The following is a 16,688-nucleotide window of genomic DNA, read 5'->3' on the forward strand; positions in this document are numbered from 1 at the left end:
ATGCTGTGGTTTAAGGTAGCGGTCCGAATCTATGTTTGCTCCTCGGAACAATCGTACATCCAACACGCTCGATGAATGTCTTCCATCTATCACAACATGATCAATTTGATTATTTGTTCTTTGATCTGGAGACAGCCAGGTGCCCTTATAAATATCGAGATTCTTAAATCTGGTACTGTTAACTACCATATTTTTTGCAGTTGCAAAGTCTATCAGCCTCATACCATTTTTAGATGTTTCGCTGTGGAGACTGAATTTCCCGAGTGTTGGGCCAAAGATATTCTCCTTTCCCATTTTGGCACTAAAATCGATATGGTGCCTTTGGCAACTTTACTGACAAGAATGCGAGAAATATTTTTGTTAAAAAAATAAGCCTTGTCGGGTCACAAAAGAGTTTTTTTGGTTAATTTGGTATTTTTGTTTTCAAAAATAGTTAAAAATCAAAATATTCTACGAAATCCTTTGTCATAAATTCTACTAGAAGTTTCGCAATACATCAAAACTCTAAATTTTACATATACGCCAAGAAGTGACCCTATCATATATACTGACATTCTGAATTAACGAAAATATTTATATATCTGCAAGCCAAAATGCCACATAAAAACGAAAAGTGCAAATTTGTGTAAGATGTTTCGATGCAAATTGGTAAAAAAACTCTTCACGTTTTATGAAATGATAAGATACACTGTCCAATTGCATCTAACTCACAAAACTTAAATTTTCTTTGAATTAATTCTCTTTCGAGTTGAGCTATTTAGACCTAATAGGTACATTGAAAAATTAGGAATCCACCGAAGTCCCACACATTCAACCACTATGCTACGTTTCACGGGTGGTTAGACCGATCATCAGGCATATTGAATGGTGTTTTTTTAGTGGGTGGACGAAGGCTAAGCTTGGAGACTAGCATTTATATCACAAATCATTCGAAATTTGTATATTCGAATTATTTATTTATTTAATGTTAGTCATTTAATTCCAAACCTTTCCTATAGTCCGACTTGGCTGGTAACCCTATTTTTCAATGCTTTATTACAAATACTAAGGCAGCTTTTTTCCACCTTTATTTTATTTGTTCTTCTGTATCAGAAGATTTTGATCATCAATATTTGTCATCGGAATGACAAGTTGATGGTGGCTTAGAACGCTAAGACGCCTGCAACCGTGTCACTTGGTTGTTGGGGTCCCAGGTTCGAATCCCAGCCTGGCTCATGCTGAAATCATTTTTTTGTTTTGCCTTATTAAGGCGAAGGTCATTTTTAGAGTGATATTTGAATTAATTCTCTTTCGAGTTGAGCTATTTAGACCTAATAGGTACATTGAAAAATTAGGAATCCACCGAAGTCCCTTATTTATACACCAATTGCTTTTGCTAAGAATGAAAACGTCCATGAAATAAATATGAATCTAATGTTCAAGATAGGAAAAAATATTGATGTCCGGATTATCAAGGTAAGAAAAATATGTGATGTCCGGATTACAGAGTCTACAAGGTAAAAAAAAATGTGATGTCCGGATTACCGCGTTGTCCGGATTAACTAGTGTCCGGATATCGAGATAATACTGTATAATCTTCTTACAAATAAAACGCTTGTCGTCACCATTTTTAATTTAAATACAAGCGTTTTATTTGATAGATCCCACCATGAAGAAGAGTATGCTTATTGAGGCCAAGAATCACTGAGAACCCTATAACTAAATTAAAACCTATTTAACCGGAAATATAGATAAAGCTTCAAAATACCTGAAATCGGGTGGTACCGTTATATGGAGGCTACACTAAAACCTAGACCGATGTCGACAATTTTTAGAAAATTTAGACTGCTGGAACCCCAAATGCCAAATTACAGTTAATTTGATTAGAAAATGTGGATAAAAACTTTAAAATGCCTGAAATCGGGTGATACCATTATATGGGAGCTATACCAAAACCAGGACCTACATATGTCCACAATTTTTGGTTTATATTTTTTTTACCACTAGGAACCTTAAATGCCAATAGGTCTTTTAGTCTGAAAATGTAGCTAAAACCGTCAAAATACCTGAAATCGGTCGGTACCGTTGTATGGGTGCTCTACCAAATCCTGGACCATGGTCAAATATATTTTGGTGGGGAAGTTTCTGGTCCATTGAGAACTCTCAATGCCAAGTTACAGCTAACATCAATGAAATGTTGCCATATTGGTTTCGGTTTGATTTTCATGTATTGTCATCCAAATCTGAAAAATGTGCAAGGTTTTAGTTCGATTGGTCAACTGCAACTAAGTAAAAAATGTAAAAAGCTATTTTTTAAATTGAAAAGTATCTTTTATATATTAGCCTAATGCATAATTTTCGACAGACAGTTAGTTACCAGAAATAATAAAACGTGGAATAGCTCCTATATATTTTTTACAAACATTTCTCATGCCACTGTGTAATGGGAGTTTGTAAGAAAACAGGATTGCGCTCAATCGCACATTGCTGGTCATATTGCCGATTGATATGTCAACGTCAAATGTGAAGCTGTCTAAACGAAAAATATATTTTATTACTATAAATATAAAAGGAAAATGAAAAAATCTAAGAATTTTTCTTATATTCGGGTTTAGTTAGACATCGAAGCCTTTTTCATCGTTTTTTAGCTGTCTTTCACAGATACGGGCTGAACGAATATGAATGCATTTTCTAAACATGCAGGACACTGAAGATAGATTACTTATGTTGCGCTAAGTTCGCTTTGACTAAAGTTTATTCAACACCACAGCAACAACAATAGAAGAACTACCATCATCACATCAACGGCAAACGGAAACAAACTATCACATAAACACTTTGTAGGGCATACGGTTTTCTAGATGTTCGAGTGTAGATGAATGAGGGGTTACAAAGATGTGCCACGAGAAGAGATAGATGGATAGACAGGCGGACATATAGACGGACATGCACCACATATGCATTCACAGACACGGACACACACACTGTTTGATAGATCTTCTTTTATGGATTTGAAAGGTTTTTTGTTGTATGTAGTTGTTTTGTATACGTATATAGTAGGTTATGTTGTTGTACTTAGAATTTACTTTATTTTCAAGCAAGTTTTATTTTTTCTGCAGATCCCTTTGTTGGTCTCATATCTTGTCCTTTGTGTTTGGTCGTTGTTCGAGGTCGAGACAGATTCAGGGGAAATGTAAGAAAAAATATGAAAAGTCCACTATAAGATGGTGATGCAATGTAAAAGACATTGCACATCAATATTATAACAAACGTCACCCATGGCGTCTGCAGAGTTTCGTTCTTTCCTTTGTATCCTACAACATATGTTGAATGTAATAGTAACTTGTTGTGTAGTTTGCAACGCGAATTGTGTTGTAATTTTGGAAAGTGGAATAACATGAAGAAATTATTTTGGTGATATGATAATTTTTTACATGAGATAGATCAGTGGACTTTATGAATTCTCCTAATCCATTTCGAGAAGTTTTTGCAAATTAGGAGCGTCTAATTATTTAATTTCCTCTGTCCTAAAATTAGATTATTTTCTTGTTGTGGCCTGGATGGATATGAGGGATATTCCTCACTGTCTTATTTGCATGAGTTGAAAAGGCAGTCGCGAATCGATCTAATTTTTCTTTACAACAAAAAACTTTATGTACTTTTTTTAAATTTATTTATTGTTATTATACGGGTCATATTTAATCTTTCTATAGAGCATAGTACGTGTGTACTGTATAACGCAACAAAAACATGTGTCACCCTTGCCCATGGTCCAGCTCGTTGCTATGAAACCATACAAAACCTTAATTTAATTTTTCCCATTTTATTGCATTTTAAAATAAATAAAAATCAGTCACATAAATTAAAAACATATGAAAATAACTGTTGTCACGACGTGTTAGCATTCAGAGCCAAAACTCATCATTTCCAAAGACTACGCTTAGCATTTGTAATGGAACCCATACAATGAATGGACGAGTATCCAGCATAGTAAAAAAGAAATTGCATTTGAAAGAGGAAAAGTTAGATGACACCGAAGCCGCTCCACAGCCGATATGTCGGATGAGCCTCTACCAAAGGCGAAACATGTCACATAGTGTTGGTCAGTGTGGCCAGATTAAAAAAGTGTTGCAAATAAATCACCATTCACGGTGCTCTTGAAACAATTTTAAATGGAAGGTGCTTACACCTGGGAAGTTTTTGCGGATTCTGAAACTACAATGTTCATAGATGAGAAAAATCGAAAAACAAAAAAATCGCCGGAGCGCTTTTTAAACAAATCGCGATTTAAGTTGACATTTTTAGGGGTTGTTTAAGTTTTTACGATTTTGCTTAGAAACCGCAAGTCCTATCAAAATTGGACTTAAGAAAATATTGTAGCTATGAAAATTTTCTACAAGATTGACCTCTATGGTATTCTCGCCGGTTTTACCGTTTTTGAGATATAGAAGTTCAAATTGGGACAATTCAAATTCAATTCAATTCTGTATCGCCCCCTTATAAAACAATGTCATGACTGCAAATTCCCAACTTAAACTTATATATCTAAAAAATGGTACAACTTAGGATAATTTACTTAAGCAAGTCTTGTAGAGAATTTTCACAGCTTTAAGATTTTCTCAGGTCCCATATCGATAAAACTTACCGTATTCAAGCAAAATCGCGAAACCCTACAAAAAAACCTAAAAATGTAAACTGAGCTTCTTTATCTCAAAAATGTTACAGGCTGGGAACAAATGATAAACGTCAATCCTGTAGGAAATTTTCACAGCTACAAGATTTTCTTTAGCTTCATTTCGATTGGACTTGCGGTTTCGAAGCAAAATCGTGAAACCCTAAAATACACCTAAAAATGTGAATTTTGACCGCGATTTATTTAAAAATCCCTACAGCGATTTTTTCTTGTTTTTGGATTTTTCTCATCTGTGAACATTGCTGTTTCAGAATTCACAAAAACTTCCCCTGTGTAAGCTGTTTTCATCAAAAGTTAGTTAAGGCGCACCCATCATGGCATAGTTTTATAAGGGGGCGATTCAGAATTGAATTGTATTTGAATTGTCCCAATTTGAACTTCTATATCTCAAAAAAGGTAAAACCGGCGAAAATACCATAGAGGTCAATCTTGTAGAGAATTTTCATAGCTACAAATTTTCTTAGGTCCAATTTTGGTAGGGCTTGCTGTTTCTAAGCAAATTCGTGAAAACCTAAACAACCACTAAAAATGTCAACTTAAATCGCGATTTATTTAAAAAGCGCTCCGGCGATTTTTTTGGTTTTTCGATTTTTCTCATCTATGAACATTGTAGTTTCAGAATCCGCAAAAACTTCCAAGGTGTAAGCACCCTCCATTTAAAATTGTTTCAAGAGCACCGTGCATTAAAATAATGCTAAAAAATTCTAAAAAAAGTATTCAAATGCCAAAAAAATGCTTAATTTAAAAACGTTATTTTTGAATAAAATATTCCAAACACCACAGTATAGAAGGTATATTAACATTGTTTTTTCGTTTGTATAGCATTGAATAATCATTATATATATTCATGATAAGATTAAAATTTTTTGTCGATGTTCGCATCTCCGTCACACTGGCATCCACAAAAAATTGAGATAGGATACTGAAATTTTGGAAAGATGTGTCTTTTGTTTGTCAATGTTTGGATATAGCCCGTATATAACGGTATCAGTCGATTTCAGGTATTTTGCTGTTTTTGGCTACATTTTCAGGCTGATTAAGCTATGATATGATATTTAAGGTACCAAAACCCTTCTCCAATAAAAATTGTGGACATAGAGTCCATGCTTTAGAATAGCCAACATGTAGCGTTGCTCTCTGATTTATGATATTTTGACGTTATTAGCTACATCTCCGAATTAGTTTTGTATTTAGGGTTCCTAGTTGTTAAAAAACGTATCCACATAGGTTCATGTTTTGGAATAGCCCCATATAACGGACCCAACCCTAATTTAGCATTTAAGGTTGTCAACAAACTTCTCCATTAAAAACATAGTTCCACTTTTTGGCAAATATACCAGCCATTTTAAGTTTTTATTTAATTTTTCGTTTTAAATTGGCTCTAATTTAGCATTTAGGTTTCGTTGTGATCAACAAAAGTCCCCGCCAAAAGTTGTGAACTTAGATCAAGGTTTGGTCCCATAAAACGGTACCGGCTGATTTAAGTTATTTTGGATGTCAAAGTGGTTAAACAACTTCTTCACCATAAATCGCGGACACATGCGCACTTTAATATTTACATTTTCGGACAAAATTGAATGCCATTTGGTATTTATAGTTCGCAGTTAGGGTGTCCAAAACCGAAACCGGTTAACCGGTTTTGAGTTACAAAACCGAAACCGGTTTTCGCCAAAAATGTAATTTTCGGTTAACCGAAAAAACCGGTTATTTGTGTCGGTTAACCGGTTTTAAAAAAATAGTAAAATTGTTAATATTAAATTAAAATTGTATTCTTGAAAGTAAACTAAACTTAACTAACACAAGGTACGGACCAAGTTGTAAATGTCAGATACCTTTAAATTTGAAAAAATATTTTGTGTAAAATGTATAATTGTAATTGTATAAAAAACTACGTATACGTAATATCATAAGGTAGTTTGGATGGCGTTACTCCTACGTTTTTGAATTAGTACAGTAAACTAAGAACTTGTCGAATTGAATTTTGTAAAGGGTAACGATGTTTGATGCATGTTTGATTCCGGCACGATAATTTGAGGTTCTCAACGCAAACTCAATAAAATGTAAACTTAATTCTTTTGGTACAGAATTTTATATTTATATAAGTATAAGATTTACTATTCATAGAGCACAATTTCAGTATTATATTTGCTGTCCCCACTTCGAGGTTGAATGTCAAATAACAGGGATATTATGAGATAATTATATAATAACGTATTCGTTATACTTAATTTACCCCTTTCCGCACATTTTTAATCAAATATTTATCAATTAGGAGCAATTTTGTACCTATTTTATAAAACCGGTTTAAACCGGTTAACCGGTTTTGAAATTTTTTGAAAACCGAAAACCGATTTTTAAAAAAGTTGAAAATCTCGGTTAACCGAAAACCGTTTTGTTTGGAAAAACCGGTTATTTGGACACCCTATTCGCAGTATTTAAAAACTTCTCCATCGAAAATTGTGTACCTAAGTATGTTATAGACCTCATATAACGGTACCGCCAGATTTCAGGTAATTTCATGTTTATAGATGACTGAATTATTAAAAATTTGGGGTTCCCAGTGGTCAAAAAACTTCTCCACCTAAAATAGTGGCATTTGCACTTTCGTAGTTAAACCACAAACTACTTATTCCATATTAGTTCTAAATATTCCGAGGTGGAGGGTATAACAAGTTCGGACTGGCCAAACTTAACGTTTTTTGCTTGTTTTATTTTATTTGGTTATTCACATTTTCATTCCTTTAAATCAGAACGAAGACAAAAAAGGTCGATGTTTTGAGCAGTTCAAACAGCTAAAATATCTCAGATTTCGTGGATAGAATAATGCTAAATTAATAATTGAAAAAAAAAATGGAAATTTTGCGGCTAAATTCAAAAAAAAGAATGCTAAATTTAGCTGCAAAAATGCTAAAATGGTCACACTGGTTGTGGTAGCGTGGGTTAGAATCTTCCTTTCCTTTTTCACTTGCAAAAATCATCGGCCATTAAGCTCCATTCTAACGAGAAATTAATTAAAATCTAATTAATTGAACAACATTTGATGTGCGGATTACGAAACAATGAAACGAAGTGTTTTTGAACAAAGGTAAAAACTAATTTGGGTAGTACGTAATATAGTCATTGAAGGGAGAAACCAATTTGGTTCAAACGTTGTACATCGTATTATTTCTTACAGACTCTTTCGGGTACCTCCAAGATGAAATTTAGAAAGAGTGCAGTTTAAGGGCTCGGTTGGGATCATTTTTAAATTTGTGGCAGCATGTTGTGTATGCGGGCCTAGTTACGACGGTATACATTTTTCGGGGCAAGACCATATTTCCAAGGAGATCGGCCCAAGAGTTCAAAAGCTGCTATAGACATCAGAAGTATTATGTTTACTTCTTGTCTTTATGTTCGAGATTGAGGGTATATTTGTTTTCCAAAAAATTGGTGAAGTTGTGCAAAAGGGTTGGTGAACATTGTATGCAGAGGTATTGCAAATAAATTTGATCACTTGGGGGTAATGCTTCTGCCAGAGATGGTCTGTATAATGATATTTTAGTTTTTCGAAGGTCAGAAAGTTGTAAACGTCGAAAAACGTCGTCTACCCGTAAAAAGGTATAAAACACGTTATAAACGTCCAAAAGTGTATGTTATGGCCATGTCTTTCACATAATATCAATTCTACAAGACTGTCTTTCTTGGTTATTGAAGAGCCCCCGTACCTTGTTTGAAATACAATAAATATAGTTTTATTAACATTTTGATTTTTAAAATAAATAAAACAATTGAACAATAAATTGGATTACTCACGCACGCCATCTGCAATACATTCCGAACACTACCACAACATTAGTACGACTCAAAGAATTTATGACTTAACAGCACTTTTGGCGTTGATCATTTACCAGTTACTTTATTTAAAACAGTTTTACAACAACAACTAGAATTTTATACAATCATGCTATTATCGTTAGTTCTCTAGAAATACCTATGCTTCATCTAGTGAGTATAAATTCAGGACATTAGCAGAGGGGTTAGTGAGTTGTAAATCAGACCACGAATTAAAACCGTCAGCTAAGAAAGCAAAGAATTCGAACGTTTGACAGTTAGAGACAGCTGCGGTGGTGTAAAAGCAATGCCGGCATTCATGAAAATGCAGATGAAATCAGACAATTAAAAATGAGGCTGGAAATTAATAAGAAAATAGAATAAAGCTCCAAAAGAAGTTAGGAAGAAAATTCCAGAAAATTAGAAGAAAACTTTAAAAGTCTCAAAATGGAATTAGAGAAGAAATGATAAATTTGAAGAAAGATCTTGTGAACGAAAGAAATCGCTAAGATGATGAAATGAAAGCTTTTGTAAATTTGACGATAAATTAGACAAAAATTCTAAAAGTCTCAGAAGGGAATTGACTGAAGTTCTAGAAAAATAACGAAAATTCATCTAAATTAACTTATATCCACCAGTTACATTCTTAACAATATAATAAAATAACACTATGCAACACTGAAAATGCAAACAACTTCTAGTATGCATGCAAAGTACATATTTAGACTACAAAAACCCTAGTAGGGTTTTCTCCTGTCAGATCCAGTTCGGATTTTATGGCCTCATCTAAACCGGGCTAAATCTACACTTTTTTGCATTTATCTGGCCTTTATCTCAGAAACGAATAGGAATTTGACCTTGCTGTCTTTAGCAATATTGTAGCCCTTAACTAGTAGAATTTATCTTTTGAAAAAACCACATAAGAAAAGCTCCATCTAGGGCATCAAAATCTATAAAATATAGAACATTTTACATAATTGCTGAAATTCTGGTCAGTATTGGCTAAACTATTGGGGGTTGAACCAAGTAACCTTTTGCAAAAATCTTCCAAATAAAGTTCTCAACAATTCTTTAGAACATTCTGAAACTCTAAAATGCTAACTTCATGTTGTTTCTGCGGTATTTTGCAACATATCTTTTACAACACGTTCATTCTCGCATTTCGGATTTCACTACATTATTGACATTTTTATTAAATCGTCGTTGAAAAATGTACTGAAAACTACGGGATAGAGGCATTTTACAACAATGACATGTTCTGAAGAGTTATGTATTACATTCCAGGTAATATTTTTCCAAAAGAAAATATTCAGAAAAAATTGACGGTTTTGGATAAACGGTGCCAAACGTATAAAAATTGTGGAATTTTTGCATATATTTTGAAATTTGAGGCAACAAATGTAGTTTTTCGAGTTCATTATTTCTCCAAATATTTTATTCTTATCCTTATCTACAAATTTGCTTCAGAGGTCAGAAGAAGATTCGCATTGGTTTCAGAGATATAGCCCTGAATTTCTTTAAAAAACTCAATATTTAACCATGCTTATATGTGGCCATAAAATCCGAGCTGGATCTGACACAACAAACCCCAACTAGGATTTCTTGTCGTTTGGGTCTGTACTTTCAAAAAATCCTCAGTTCGAATTGTTTGCACAAAATCACCTTAAAAATGTTGCACAGTGTAATATACAATCAATTTGGTGGTAAACTATGTCTTTATTCTCAAAATACCTTAAATCTAACGGTACTATAATAGCCTTTTACTTAAACTACCACATTTGAATATGCGATTACAATCCATACTGCAGCGTACTCTGACTTCGTATTTGATCTAAATTTTGATATTTCTATATTCTATACTTGTTGTCCAAGATGAAAGCTGAAAAGATGTCAGTTAGATGAGACGAAGGAACAAAACAAAGAAACAAAAATGGAACAAAACTGTTGTTGATGTGAAAGTTCAAAATTTTTCCTATGTGTGCTGTTTTCAGTCTTTTTCTTTGCTTTATAGATTGCAGTATGATTCTTTTGTTTAACAGTTGACGAATGAGCTGTCATTGATTTTGCTTTCATGTCTTCTTTTGGGGTGACGATTTTTAGTATTACTAAGTTTTTGTCAATACTTAATATATTGAAAATCAAATGAATATGTACACTATATACATATCAAGACGATTTTTAAACCTATTGTATTTTTTTATGTGTAAACTATGTATATTTTTTTAAATTTTGCAGGAAAATCAGATGAACTACGGCATATTTAAATGGTAAGTATGGTGAAATAAATTAACGTTTTTATTTTAAGCAATTAATCTAGGATTAGAGAGCATAACGCCATACGCCATTCAAACAAGTCTGCGTACTAAAAAAAAAGAAGAAAAGAACCTGTAACTTTTGACATGAGTTTTAAATGTATGCATACATAAATATAATTCAACAAAATATGTATTTTTTGCATATTGTTTTTGTTTATACCGTCTACATAATGCATGCATGTAACACCGCGAAATATCCGTGCTAGGCCATAAAACAATTTTCATTTCTCGACTAGATAAAGCGTCCGTCAGTCCGTTTGTCTGTCCATTATCAATTGTAAACTAAGTGGCGCGATTATGCACCGATCATCACAACATTTTGGATGGAGGGTGGCGTTAAGACCAAAATAGACCTTCCTATTGTTATTGATAATAATTATAAAATATTTTTCGGATGAAATGGACCAAAAACATAATTTTATCCGATTTTGCAGTTGCCATGTAGGTCGCAATAACAGCCAGATCGCCTCGAAATATTATTTGAGCTAAAAATAAAAAAATTTAAAAAAAAAAAAATCAAATCACAGCATCCGTGGGTGGCCATTTAAGTGGGATAGGATAATTGTTGCAATTTTTTGTTTGTTTTTTTTCGCCGAAGTTATTTTTATTTTCAATAAATTCTTCAAGAAAAAACATTTTATACCAAAACAGCAATCGTTACTTCAAAATATAAGAGTGACAAAAGAAACAAAATCCATGAGAAGTTTTATTTGCACTCTCATATAACCCGAACAATCCTAAACATCATATTTGCAAAAATTACTGATCACTCAATAATATTTTGTACAGAATTTGTGCAAAAATGTAATTTTTCGTACTATTAGACCACGAATTTCGCTAAATGCTTCGCCCATCCTCCTTGTACACCAACGGTGACCCTGCTTCTCCATAGTATAAAGTCGACAGAATTCGTGTTAAAATATACTTTTTGTACTTTAGAATACAATTTTTTTTAAATTATGCCTTATACACCAAAAGTGGTTTATATAAAAAATTTCAAAGTTCAAGTATATGTGGTGCATAATAAAATGTACTTTTCGCACTATTTGAGGATAACCCAGGATTTCTTAAAACCCAGCCTTATCTCACGCCTACACGCCAATAGTAATACACATTGCTAATTTGAAGGATCTAGGTTGATTGGTTTCTTCGGAGGTTGATGAGTTGGTCACTCAATCATCTCTTTGTTCTGTTTTGTGTATGTATAGATTTCATACATAGTTGTTTTCAAGTTTAACTTAGTACATACCCTTTAGGAAATGTCAATGGTGAATCTATACAGACTTACTTCTGACATTGTAAACAGTACTACTGACAAAATGTAGACAACTCATGCAATTTCCTATAGACATTTTGTATGAACGTGTTATTCGAAAGTCACTAGTGACATATGTATGTCTACTAATATGTCAGTAGTACTTTTGGAGTATGTTGCTGAGAGAGCATGTGTTGACATTGGAGGTAGTAAGTCAGAATAACATCGGAGGTAATGTTGGATGTAGTGAGTCAATAGTTCATGAAGGTCCATATGGAGACATTGGTACCAGAGTTTCACAATTACACTTTGGTATATTTGGAACGTTCCTGTCGATTTAAAAGAATAATAGTACATTTGGATAAACGACAACCACTGGATGTCAAATGTCAGTTCCATAGCGTACACGTCAAATAAAGTCCACTGGATTTATTACGAAGGTGTATTTGAAGAAAACGTACGTAAAAAATTGACATTAGAAATTCAGTGGATTACTTAAATCCAAAAGTACTATAAGATAATGAACTTATTTGAAACACTACACTTTTGTTTAAATTGTATATTTTATTAAAGGAAGTAAAGATTGTTGACAAAGTCACCATAACAGTTGATAAAGTGCTGTCATATCGATACTTGATCCCAGGCTTCCTACAGGGTAGTTCTGTTTGTCGCGACATTAGATTGTGACGTATATACATTGTATCTGAATTGGTAAGTCATGTTGAATAGCAAGTAATGAAACAGACGAAAATAAACATTGCCGTTTGTGCAACAAAATTCAATGTTTTTCAAAATGATGGGAAAAATCGAGTATATTATGAAAGTAGAGCTAAAAATATGAGACACGTGTATCGGCGTTTTAAAAGTTTACGGCGGAAAGTAACCAAAATAGGCGGGGCAAGTTCCGCCCATTTTTAATTTTTTCGAAATCTTCGAGTTAAGATATCTTTGAATCCTTGCATTTCAGGTATATAGTGTCTTTGAAAACTTTATAGTGTCTTTGAAAACTTTACAGAGGAGTATGTGGGCAATATTTTTGTTAAAAATTTTAACCCTCATGCGGTTCATCAAAGGGGTCTTTTTTGTCCCTTTTTCAAAAATCTTTCAAAAACTCCTTAAAAATGTGATTGTATCAAATCCAAATATTCTACAAAATTTTACTATAGGTCTCAGAATACACCAAATCTGTAACTCTTGTCTAATCGCCAGGAATCTCTAAAAATGAAAAATACGTATTAGGGTTAAAGTCGGACTTCATCTGAGTTTATTCAAAATTGTCCCACAAAACATAATTTTAGAGAGATGATATCAGAGACAAAAAATATACTTCGTCAAATTTCACTGTGGGTCACAAAAGAAATGAAATGTCTATTTACATTTTATAGCATGAAAATATCAGTATCAATTTTGCTGAAAAAACATGAAAATATTTCCCAATTTTTTTGATGAAAATTTTTTCCTTCTTTTTTCGAGTTGGTACATGGAAGTAATATGAAACTTGGTTATAGGTGAAAAGTGTCAAAGGATGAAAAATTCTACACAAAATGTCACTCTGAGTTTCAAAATAAACTATATATCTATGTATACTATTTCCTTAAAAAGTTAGATTACAAATTTATATATATATATTAGGATGAAATTATAAGTTATAATTTTGGACTGTAAATTTTACATAATTCCATAATGGATCAAAATCTAGCAAAATCCTTTACTTTTGGGGAATATTGTTAGAGAAAGAAATGTTCCAAATGAAATTTCATTATGGGTCTCTGAATAACCTGTAACCATAGAATATAACATTCTTAGCAGCACTTGTTTTTGATATATGTGTGTTTAGGGCCATACTTCCCAATTTTCATACAGATTGTCGTTGTGATTGGATACTGTAAATATCATATTGATGGTTTTTCGTTGTGAATTCATACAGAAGATGTTGTACGTTCCATTCATAATGCTTTTGAAATATTTGTGGTGCATATATATTTGGAATATAAAAAACCCACATTAGACCTGCCCAAATTGCGTATTTTTAGTACTTTCAACTTAAATTCCGTAGTTTGGATAAGCCATTGGTTGCTTGTATTGTAACTGAAAATACATTAGATGTCTACGGCTATGGTCAAGTGAAAATATAGGTGTCATATGGGCTCTCACGTGCACAATTTGGTGTGGTCCAAAAAACTTCAATGATGGGACTAACTCCTACTTTGGTGGCATTTATTTTTGTCTCTGACATCATCTCTCCAAATTATGTTTTGTGGGACAATTTTGAATAAACTCAGATGAAGTCCGACTTTAACCCTAATACGTGTTTTTCATTTTTAGAGATTCCTGGCGATTAGACAAGAGTTACAGATTTGGTGTATTCTGAGACCTATAGTAAAATTTTATGGCGAACAATTTTGTAGAATATTTGGATTTGATACAATCACATTTTTAAGGAGTTTTTGAAAGATTTTTGAAAAAGGGACAAAAAGGACCCCTTTGATGAACCGCATGAGGGTTAAAATTTTTAACAAAAATCTTGCGCACATACTCTTCTGTAAAGTTGCCAAAGACATGCAAGGATTCAAAGATATCTTAACTCGAATATTTCGAAAAAATTAAAAATGGGCGGAACTTGCCCCGCCTATTTTGGTTACTTTCCGATGTAAACTTTTAAAACGCCGATACACGTGTCTCATATTTTTAGCTCTATTTTCATAATCTACTCGATTTTCCTCGTCATTTTTTTTTTGTCTTCTTTAAAACCACAGTTTCTTTTTATTCAATTTGTGTTGTTTTTTGAATTCGAAGATGAGCAGAGTCGGTCATCAATAAAAAAATAATTTAAAAAGCGCATCGATTTTTTTTAAAAAATAAATTAATAGGTATCAACATGTTTTTAGTATGCCTTGTAAAATTAATTACTTTGAAAATATTATTTATTAACTGCATAGAAACATCCTACTACCCATAATTCAAGTGGGTACGTCTGGCAGGTTACTTGTCGATAACATTTGGGGTTAGCTAAAATATATATTGGCAAAATTAATTAAATATTTTCCAATTGAATGAATAGACAGATGGCAATTTGAATGAAACTGTTGTGAAGGGAAAAAAGTAAAAAAAAACAAACGCTTAATGTTAAACGACATTTATACGCCGTAACAGCTAAATGCCAAAACGAGTGAACGAGTAGTATCATAAGCCTGGGAGTGACCAAGTACTGTAACGAAAACTGTAACGGACTACGCTGTTGTTTTTGGCGGTAAGGAATAACATTTACGTTATGCTGGTGTTACCAGTTGGGCAATAATCAACAGTGGCGAAGGGGAGGTAAATGTATGACTAGCGATTGTGACATTTGAATGTAGAAAGCTGCATTTGAATTATGTCAAAATCAATTAAAATCATATCAGGTTTATGTGGTAATTAAAAACAAAATGTGAAAATGTTATAATAAATCAATAAAACTATTACAAAGTATCAATTATAACAATGACATTTGTGGTATTGACATTTGAATTAGGAAAATGAGGTTTGGGAATAGTAATGTCCGTAGACAAATATATTACGGCATTTATGATTATGTTACGAATCTGAGCAAAACGGTTACGGTATATTTGTTACGAATGCCACAATTGTAAAATACATACAGTAATGTGGCTTAATTCTGTTTCTATGAAAACGTGAAACGAAAATAGTTATAAAAGAAATATTTTTCATTTCAAATTCTCATAGAACAAGAATCCAGCCCCTAGTCTTGATTTATACTACAAAATTTCACTTATGGCAACTCTATTAGATCGACCACTCTCCAACGAACTAGCAATTAAACATATGGTCCCCAAAATAACAATCGCCACATATAAAAATCAATAGTAACCAGGACTTACGGCTCTATTGTATTAGGCATGCAATAAAAACAAATCAGTAAATACTGTCAGTCGGTCTGCTCATATGATAGCAAAAAAACAAAAACATAAATAAAATAAATTCCCTTCCCTTTCGAGCAAGTTTGTTAATTAGTTTGGAAATTGCGTAAATTTCAAAATGGAAGGTGCTTACACCTGGGAAGTTTTTGCAAATTCTGAAACTACAATCTTCGTAGATGAGAAAAATCAAAAACTAAAAAATCGCCGGAGCGTTTTTTAAATAAATCGCGATTCAAGTCGACATTTTTAAGGGTTTTCACGATTTTGCTTGGACACTGTTTTATGAGGAGACGATACAGTCAACTTGAATCGCGATTTATTTCAAAAGCGCTCCGGCGATTTTTTGTTTTTTTTCTTTTTCTCATATATGAACATTGTAGTTTCAGAATCCTCAAAAACTTCCCAGGTGTAAGCACCTTCCATTTAAAATTACTTTAAGAACACAGTGTACTGTCACTTGTTTAACTTATGAGTCACTTGTTTAACTGAGTTTCTGAAATCAAATCAAAGAATTCTGATTTGACTAATGAACAGTGCCAAGTCTTAAGACGCCTCTTTCGCATTAAATTCTTTAAATAATGTCATAATTCTTGTATGCCTTCTTCCATTTGTATACAACCTAACAATCGCCACATATAAAAACAAGTAAGAACGGCGTTAAGTTCGGCCGGGCCGAACTTGTTATACCCTCCACCACAAGTTGCATTGAAGTAAAATGG

The 16,688-nt window shown here is 33.0% G+C and overlaps 1 long non-coding RNA gene across 1 annotated transcript in view; it reads left to right on the forward strand.

Annotated features, from left to right (window-relative positions):
- The window catches only part of LOC141392927 (uncharacterized), a 308,284-nt gene that overhangs the window by 189,444 nt on the left and 102,152 nt on the right, over positions 1–16,688 (forward strand). Inside the window, exon 2 of the long non-coding RNA XR_012409914.1 lies at positions 10,718–10,749. This is a non-coding gene — a long non-coding RNA (uncharacterized lncRNA). The remainder of the gene's footprint in view (positions 1–10,717; positions 10,750–16,688) is intronic.

Source organism: Musca autumnalis, unplaced genomic scaffold (assembly GCF_047663935.1).
Source record: "Musca autumnalis isolate F117 unplaced genomic scaffold, ASM4766393v1 scaffold_2, whole genome shotgun sequence".
NCBI classification, from domain to species: domain Eukaryota; kingdom Metazoa; phylum Arthropoda; class Insecta; order Diptera; family Muscidae; genus Musca; species Musca autumnalis.